Genomic DNA, 8,263 nt, shown 5'->3' with positions numbered 1-8,263 from the left:
ACTTATACACTGTCACTTTCAACTACTGGTTGCACTCTCAGTAACATTGCACTACTGTACCTCACTGTACCTCGCCACAAGGCTCCTGTATGGTCATTGACATAGTCATTGATCTGCAATTTTGCACTATCGTACTGTACTCCACTTAGGTTAGAATAGGTTATAGGGTTGAAATAGGTTTTATGTGCATTTAGGGTTAGTTTAGTGTATTATTTATTGCTGTCTGTATATTTAGCAGGTTTCACTTATTTAAGCTCAGCATAGATGTAAATTATGTTCTGTATACATATGTTATGTTATGCCAGGTGCTTGCGTTGTCTTGTCTTAAGAATTTCAGTGCCCAGTCTGACCATGTGTTGTTCTGTGTACCTGACAAATAAGACTTGAACTTGAACTTGTACTTACTGTAAGTCGCTCTGGATAAGAGCGTCTGCTAAATGACTAAATGTAAATGTAAACTATACAAACAGTATCATGTATACCTTGCTTTTGGAAAACAAAACTTTTCACCAACAAAATGAACTTCGATCATCAAAAAATCTTTCTTAATTGTATGAATGAGTCTATTTAGGATATTTTAATTGTTATTATTATTTTAAAAGTTAGAATTAATTGCATCATGCTTGAGACAGTCACCCCATAGGACAATTTTGAGATTTGGCTCAAATGTTTTCCAAAACTAGCAACGCAGTTTTAAAACAGGTACATGTAAAACAAATACATAACCATTTACTGCTTAAAAAAATGACAATACTGATTATACTCATTTTTATCTGGCGTGACCGTGAAAATGCCAAGTCACGTCAACAACCCATTTATTATCACTTAAACTGCGTTTGCGAGACTGTTAACCAACCTACAATTAACATGTAGGTTGCAGTATACATCGCATAGGCCTTATATTATCTGGAATAGGTTGTATTTTGTCTATTTACCCTTTAGTAAATAAAGTTTTGTTAAATATTTAAATGAAAAATATATTAATTATTTCAATGTTCATAATGGTTTTGTTGTCATAGTGCATCTCTTTTAGCCTAAACCGTAATTGGATGAGACCTGGAATATGTTTTATAATGGATCGTACCAAGTCTGACAATGCTTGAGGGGTAGACTGAAAACCAAACATAAAGTCAATAGATAAACACCGAAGGCAAAGTGTAGCACACAGGGAGCAGAAGTAGCATGCACGGCGAATCATATGCTCAGCGCAGAGATTGAATAATCATTTTCCTGGTAAGTATAAATGCCTCCCTACTACAAATCCCACTTTCCCATGGAGCATTGCTTGGATACTGGATATACTCAACCGATGCTAAAACATTAGAATATAAAGTAGCACAAGCTCGCTCGGTCTCGTCCGCTTGGTCGGTGGGGCTTTCTGTTCCATAGGACTGTTGTCACGCCTCCAATACATTTTCAACCATCCGGACTGAGTCTTTGCTGATACAGCTGCCAGCATAGCTACACAGGCTAGCTTGCTAACGCAAACGTTACAATAATTAGTTCAAACCGTCGACAGAGGGTCAACTAATTGTGCAGGGAACATTTTGACAGTATACACAAGAAGATAAGGAGAGATTGGTGCAGACTGAACCTAAAGATGCTCTGCCAGCCTCGAAGATAAAAGGTTAGTGAGTGTCACTTGAACCGCACAACAATCAGGATATGGACGATAGGGGATGGGGTGAGGAGCTTTGACTTGCTTGAGCGTTAATGTGGTCATGCCTTAGAGAACTCTAGCGATATAGCAGCAGTAGTACTAATGAGTTCAGCTAGCTAACTGAAATCCAAACAGAAACACAATTTTCAGCTGGATGGAAAAAATGCTAATATTGTTGTCCCCTCCTCAGTAAGAGATACAGGCAACGTAAACAGCTAGCTACCTTGCCCCACTCTTGCATACCAAGACTAGTATGGTCTGACGGTGTCAACAACAACACACGATAAGGCTTTCTCGGTCACTTACCATCTTTACTAAGAGCAAGGTTACCCTTTGCTGCAAGAGAGCTTGCTCCTGCTGACCCCACACCAGCGCTCTCTGAACATTCAATTTTGTGCCAACTCCCACTAGGAAAACTAGGAAAATGTTGCCAGCCAACAAACAACTTGGCCATGCCACATTCATCTAAGTTAAGTGTAAACTAACCTAGGTACCAATTTTTGCATTGGCTTTTGATTCCTTGTTGGGTGCCTATGCCTTTGGCAAGGCACAACTTATATTCTCTCTCATATATAGGCTATTCTACCCATAGGTAGGGTTGGGTACCGAAACCCGGTTCCACTATGGAACCGGTTCCTACGCAACTGGTAGTAATCAGACCAGATTAGAACTAGGGTTGCCAACCGTCATGATTTGTCCGGGACATCCCGAATTATGGGTGATTTTGATTTGTCCCATCTGGGACAGCTCCAGTCCCGTTTTCCAATCACAGCGTCGCCGGCCGGTATTCATATTCAGTGAACTGCGAACAGGTGCGCGTGTCAGAAGGGAGCGCGAGTGCATGGAAATATTAACGCAAAGGGCCTTGCATCACCAGTGCAGACGACCATCAGAAGCTGAAAGCACTCCTGGCCTCGGCGATTTACCTGACTGAATTTGGTGAATGATGGTTTCAATCATTTGTATATTTTCTGGTATATCTAAGTTACCCAGGATCTAAGTTGACAGACTCAGCTAACGTTAGCTACAGCTTGATGAATTGAGTCATTGATTGAACACAGGAGGAGGAGAACGCAACGTTGAGGAAGTTGGCAACCCTAACTGTAGGCTAAGTGGCCGGCTAGCTATCAATGGGAAAAATAATAAAAGTATGACATCTGTGTGGCCATTTCAGCTAGCTAGTGTTGGGCTGTATTGGCACAGACCTGAACAGCCAAACCCGTTTTGTCACTGACTGGTCATTAAAACAAGTCCAGTGGACCAAGGATGTGATTTTAGATTTCTGGAAGTCACAGCACAATGTTCAGCACACTGTTATTCATAACAAGAATGTTGACATTGTAGCTGAATATAAATATTTAGGAACCATCATTGACAACAAACTATCTTTTGAGAGCAATACTGAGGCTGTCTGTAAAAAGTCCCAACAGAGACTTTTCTTTTTGAGGAAGATGAAATCATTCAGGGTGTGCACGACTTTGATGACTTTGTTTTACCAGTGTTTTATTGAATCTGTCTTGACATTTGGCATTGTGGTGTGGTACAGTGGTCTTCCAATGATCAGCAAGCGTAAGCTTACAAAGCTGGTTAATGTAGCATCTAAGGTGGTTGGGGTACAGTTAGCCCAGTTGCAAGAAATATACGATAAACGAGTTATGGGTAAGGCGAAACACATTTTAAACTGCCCTGACCACCCACTTTTCGGAGAGTTTGATTTGCTCCCTTCTGGCTGTCGCTTTAGGCTACCTAGGTTAAGAACTGGTCGTGCCAGAGATTCTTTCATTTCTGTGGCTATTAGGAACCTAAATTCACTTGGCTGACATCATGATGTTTTTAAAAATGTAATTAATTATTTATTTCCTGCCAATGACCATTACTATCCCAATTGGACCCTGTCATGGGGTTTGGGGGAAGGTGTGTCTGTATTGTGTGTTCTGTGTTGTGTAATGTTGTTGGCATTTGGCGCTGTTCTGTGTTTGTGTATGTGTGTCTGACCCCTGCTGCACACTAAATTCCTTTTGAAGGATAAATAAAGTTGAAAAGTTGAAGTTGAAGTGGTAGTGGTTTGATTTAATACTGAAGACCAATGGTCTTGTTCTCAACACGTCTTACATTTACATTTATTCATTTAGCAGACGCTTTTATCCAAAGCGACTTCCAAGAGAGAGCTTTACAAAGTGCATAGGTCACTGATAATAACAAGATAGCTCCAAAGCATTGCAGGTAGCCAAAAACAAGAAGTACACATTGTGAACAACCAAAAAAAAGTGCTAAAGGGAAGAAACCATAAGAGCATGTAGTTAAGCAAGTTACAATTAAACAACATGAATCTCTAAGTGCAAGTGTACCTGTAGGAAAGCAATAAGAATAGGATTAACTAAAATAGAATACAACAGTTTAAATCAGCTACCACTAACCAACAAGAGCAACAGTCTAAGCAAGAGTCATTGTGATCCTTGAGGAAACTTTTGGGTTTGGGTTCAGGCATTGGGTTCAGCAAACCATCCCTAAGTACCGTTGTACTCCCGGAACAAGTGCGTCTTGAGCCTTCTCTTGAAGGTGGAGAGACAGTCTGTGTCTCTGATGGAGGTGGGGAGTTGATTCCACCACTGGGGGCCAGGCAGGAGAAGAGCTTGTGTTGGGACCGGGCAGTCTTGAGTGGTGGGACCACCAGGCGGTTGTCTAAAGAAGACCGTAGGTGGCGGGTGGGGGTGTAAGGCTGCAGGAGAGACTTGATGTTGTCGGGTGCAATCCCGTTCATTGCTCGGAAGGTCAGTACCAGGGTCTTGAATCTGATGCGGGCCGTTATGGGTAGCCAGTGGAGGGAGATGAGGAGCGGGGTAACGTGGGAGCGTCTGGGTAGATTGTAGACCAGGCGGGCCGCTGCGTTTTGAATCTGAGTGGTCAGACAGGTATCTCCTGATCTTCCGGATGTTGTAGAGGGTGAATATATACGACCGGGAGACTGCAGCAATGTGGGCCGTGAGGGAGAGCTCGTCATCCATGGTAACCCCAAGGTTCCTGGCAGAGGATGAGGGGGTCACCGTTGCAGATCCCAGGGTGATTGAGATGTCGTGGGAGATGGAGGGTGACCCCTTCATCCTCTGCCAGGAACCTTGGGGTTACCATGGTTGTTATTATCAGTGACATCTTGGTTAGTTGCAACTTTTCATTGCCAATATTGACAACGCGTTAAGAAACTTGACTTCAATTTGAAGCAGTGAATCCAAAGGTATGGGTAATGTCTTGAATGGTCTGGCTTCACTTCAGGTCTCATCTCACTAAATGGTAATACCGGCATGGCATAATGGTGAGGCGGGAGTGATTATCATCTTTGTTAGACGTAGCAACGGATGCTAGGTTTGTTAGCTAACATTACCTGGCACTAATCACCCACTAATCACCCCCATACTACCTGTACATCTTGCACACAAAAACAGTGCTCAATAAGTCTCTACTAACTATTTAAGACTTCAATGTTTATGTTCTGTAGAGCACTTATCCGCCTAAGTACCTCTAGAAAATCTACAATGTGTGCCAAAAGGATATATCCTGACGAGCCATGCTGATCAATTTGATCTACTAAGGCCAGCATGCGATCTCTGACACGACTTATGTCTTCCATCATCTCTCGAATCTAGATGTCCCTATCCGCCTTTGATCTTGTGCAGCTGGGTTAGACTGAAGATAACTATGCCCCTCTCGTTGGCATGCGAGATTGGAAATTAGAACGTTAGGAAATACGTCTCATGATGTCTTCCTACTGCCACAATAAATGTGGAATTAGGAAATAAAAGTCCCATGAAATAAATGTTGTCTTTACAAAAATGTCATTTTAAAATAAGTATATGTATTTATTTATTGATGTAGGAAAATGGATTCAGCTATTGCCATCTTTTTTTGATTTCAGAATTTATTTCATAGCCATATCTATTTATTTACTTTTCTATTTATTTATTCTGACTAACTTGGCGTTCCATAGTTATCAATAACATATTTCTATGGGGTTATTTACATAGATATTTGACTTGATATTGAATGGTTTAAAATGAAATTATATCTTGTATTAATATTATATTAATATTTCTTGTAGGCTAATGAAATGTAATGCTAAAACAGCATCAAAACCTCTAAACTCATCTGCAGGACAATAGCTCTTCAACTTGTTTCATGAAAATGATTTTAACCGGAATGCTTCCTGGACATTTGAGAACATTTTTAGATGTTTTATCACTAATAGGGATGCACCGATATTGAAATTCTGGCTGATACTGATGACTCTTTATATTTGGAAGCCGATAACCGATTCATGCCGATAAATACAAAGCCTGAGTGTGATTTATAAAGGTTAACAAATACAGTGGACAACTGCTTTTATTAAATCCTTAAAGGCATAAAACATATTTATTTTACCAAAATGATCACATTTCGAAAATGTTTACAATTAATGATACATTCCTATGGCCAACTTTCTTTTATATAAGTAAAATATATCGCCTGACAGGAAAAAAATAAGTGGTTCAACGGGCAGAAATAATCCATGATTTATCGTCTTTAATGTATCGACCACATTTTCTTATTGGTCCGATAACAATACTAAAAACCCTAAAAACACTAACACATACCAAACACTAAAAATAAATATTTATCTGCCAAAACCGATATGGCCGCCGATATATCGTGCATCCCTAATCACTATAGTACCATGTAGGGTTGAACGACTTGGGAAAATAAACTAATTATTTTGACTAATATTGCAATTGTGTTTTAATATGCGATTATTATAGGATTTATTATTAATAAATATAGATATATACTACTGATCTCCAGTCAGTAACATAACACACAAAGTTCAGAAATTAAGGAAAACATACCGCCTGTACCTCTTCGAAAATATTTAGGTAAATCAAAGCTTAAACGTAGGCTAATAACGTGTGTTGCACTTTCTTAACTAAAGCTAGCTAGCTACCGTTTTGGGAAAGAAAAAATGTGCTGTTGGGACCGTTGGAAATATTTAGAATACACGCATCTTAAGGTTAAATCTTAAAAGAAAAAGAAACACTGTCAGAACATTTCTGATCCAGTCAGTAGCCAAACAGAAACAGGCACTGACAGCATTAGTGATCTTACTGTATGTGTATTATCGAGGGGCATCATACCTTTCGTGATGAACGCTGTGACTGCTTGAGTAATTTTGTATATAAATATGGAGTTAGGCTTTGAAACATTTTGATCAGTGATCATGTCGGGTGTTATTTGGCTTATTTGACACACTGGTGTTCAGCATTTTAGCTATGCATCGTACATGGCTTTGTGGTGGGTTTTTTTAGGGCTTCGGTTGGTGGTGTTGCCCCGTGAGGGCAACATTAGCCAGGCAGGTTTTGCACCAAATATTGTGCAACAATACTTTTTTAAAGGCAAAATTGGCAAAGTGTCTGTAGTGTCAGATTCTGTCGAGCCTGAGGCCATCGTACAGGTTAAGGTTAAGTGTAATGTGCAAAGTTGATCCTTCGTCTGCAAACTGCATTACTCTTGCGTGTCACGTGACCAAAGTAAAATCACAACCTTTGCGATTACAAAGTCTTGTTTTGTCACATCGCGATTTTATCGCAAATACAATTAATCGTTCAGCCCTAGTACCATGACATTTTTCCTTATCCGCATTTGTTTTGTCGTATTTTTCATTGACACTGAATGTTTACTGTACTTAAGTGTTCTTTTTGTCTAGCTAACTGAATGCTACTATGCATCAAACTGAATATTATTCAGATGCCAATTTCAACAGTACAATGTTTTATATTACACATTGGACTCACATCAGTTTTAACCATAAAGATATATTAAATTGGTAATTGTGCAAATTGGAGATAGTACTTGCTCATTAGGGAAGAGGAACTAAAACAATTTGCTTAAAAGATTGAGCTACTCTGATCTCCCAAATAAACGTACTGGTAGCCTATGTTTTAGTTTTTTTCTTTTATGCAAAAAAAATCCACCCGGTACGTTCTTATTTTGGACGGTACGTATATTTTTTAGGGGAAAATCGAGAAATAATTTTTGAAAATTCCATGATTTTGTTTTGAGAGGGAAGATAAATTTGAACTCTTTGATGTGAAAACAGTAGCTACATTAGCTAGCTAGCTACTGGCAAGTAGCTTACATTAGCTTACATTAGCTACCAACTGAAGGTTGTCAGTGCAAGCTAGTAAATGTTAGCCAGAGCCTCATTATGGCTCTGATGTTAGCTCTAGCTACACTCTAATAACGGTTCCCATTCAGCACAACAGCATAACAGTCACAACCTAGACAACGAGCTTTCATCGTCAAATAAAAATCCCGAACACACTGTGTCGCTGAACGTTGATGACCATATACTAGTGTGATATGGCACTCTCGAAATGCCAGCTGTAGTTGTACGGGGGAAGGGGCTGGGCTTGCTGTTAGATACTTTGAAGGTGTTACTAGAAGTGGTGCAAGTTCAGGATTGCATGCCGCACAAGACACGGAATATGAGGTGCTGCGAGATCACCTGCAATTGTCCTGCGCGGCAGTCGTGTCTACTATAAGTTTGTTGAGGTATACCAGTAATCATGGCATGTTTGT

At 39.9% G+C, this 8,263-nt stretch overlaps 1 protein-coding gene across 1 annotated transcript in view; it reads left to right on the top strand.

Annotated features, from left to right (window-relative positions):
* The first annotated feature begins 1,053 nt into the window (after positions 1 to 1,053).
* The window catches only part of LOC146257098 (uncharacterized), an 85,420-nt gene continuing 78,210 nt past the window's right edge, over positions 1,054 to 8,263 (top strand). The window contains exon 1 of the mRNA XM_084674867.1: positions 1,054 to 1,233. The gene's annotated coding sequence lies outside the window, so the exon portion shown is untranslated. The remainder of the gene's footprint in view (positions 1,234 to 8,263) is intronic.

This window comes from Hypomesus nipponensis, chromosome 15 (genome assembly GCF_054491055.1).
Source record: "Hypomesus nipponensis isolate SF chromosome 15, ASM5449105v1, whole genome shotgun sequence".
Classification (NCBI taxonomy): Eukaryota; Metazoa; Chordata; class Actinopteri; order Osmeriformes; family Osmeridae; genus Hypomesus; species Hypomesus nipponensis.
Note: the sequence above shows the minus strand (reverse complement) of the source record. Positions and strands in the feature narration are given on the sequence as shown.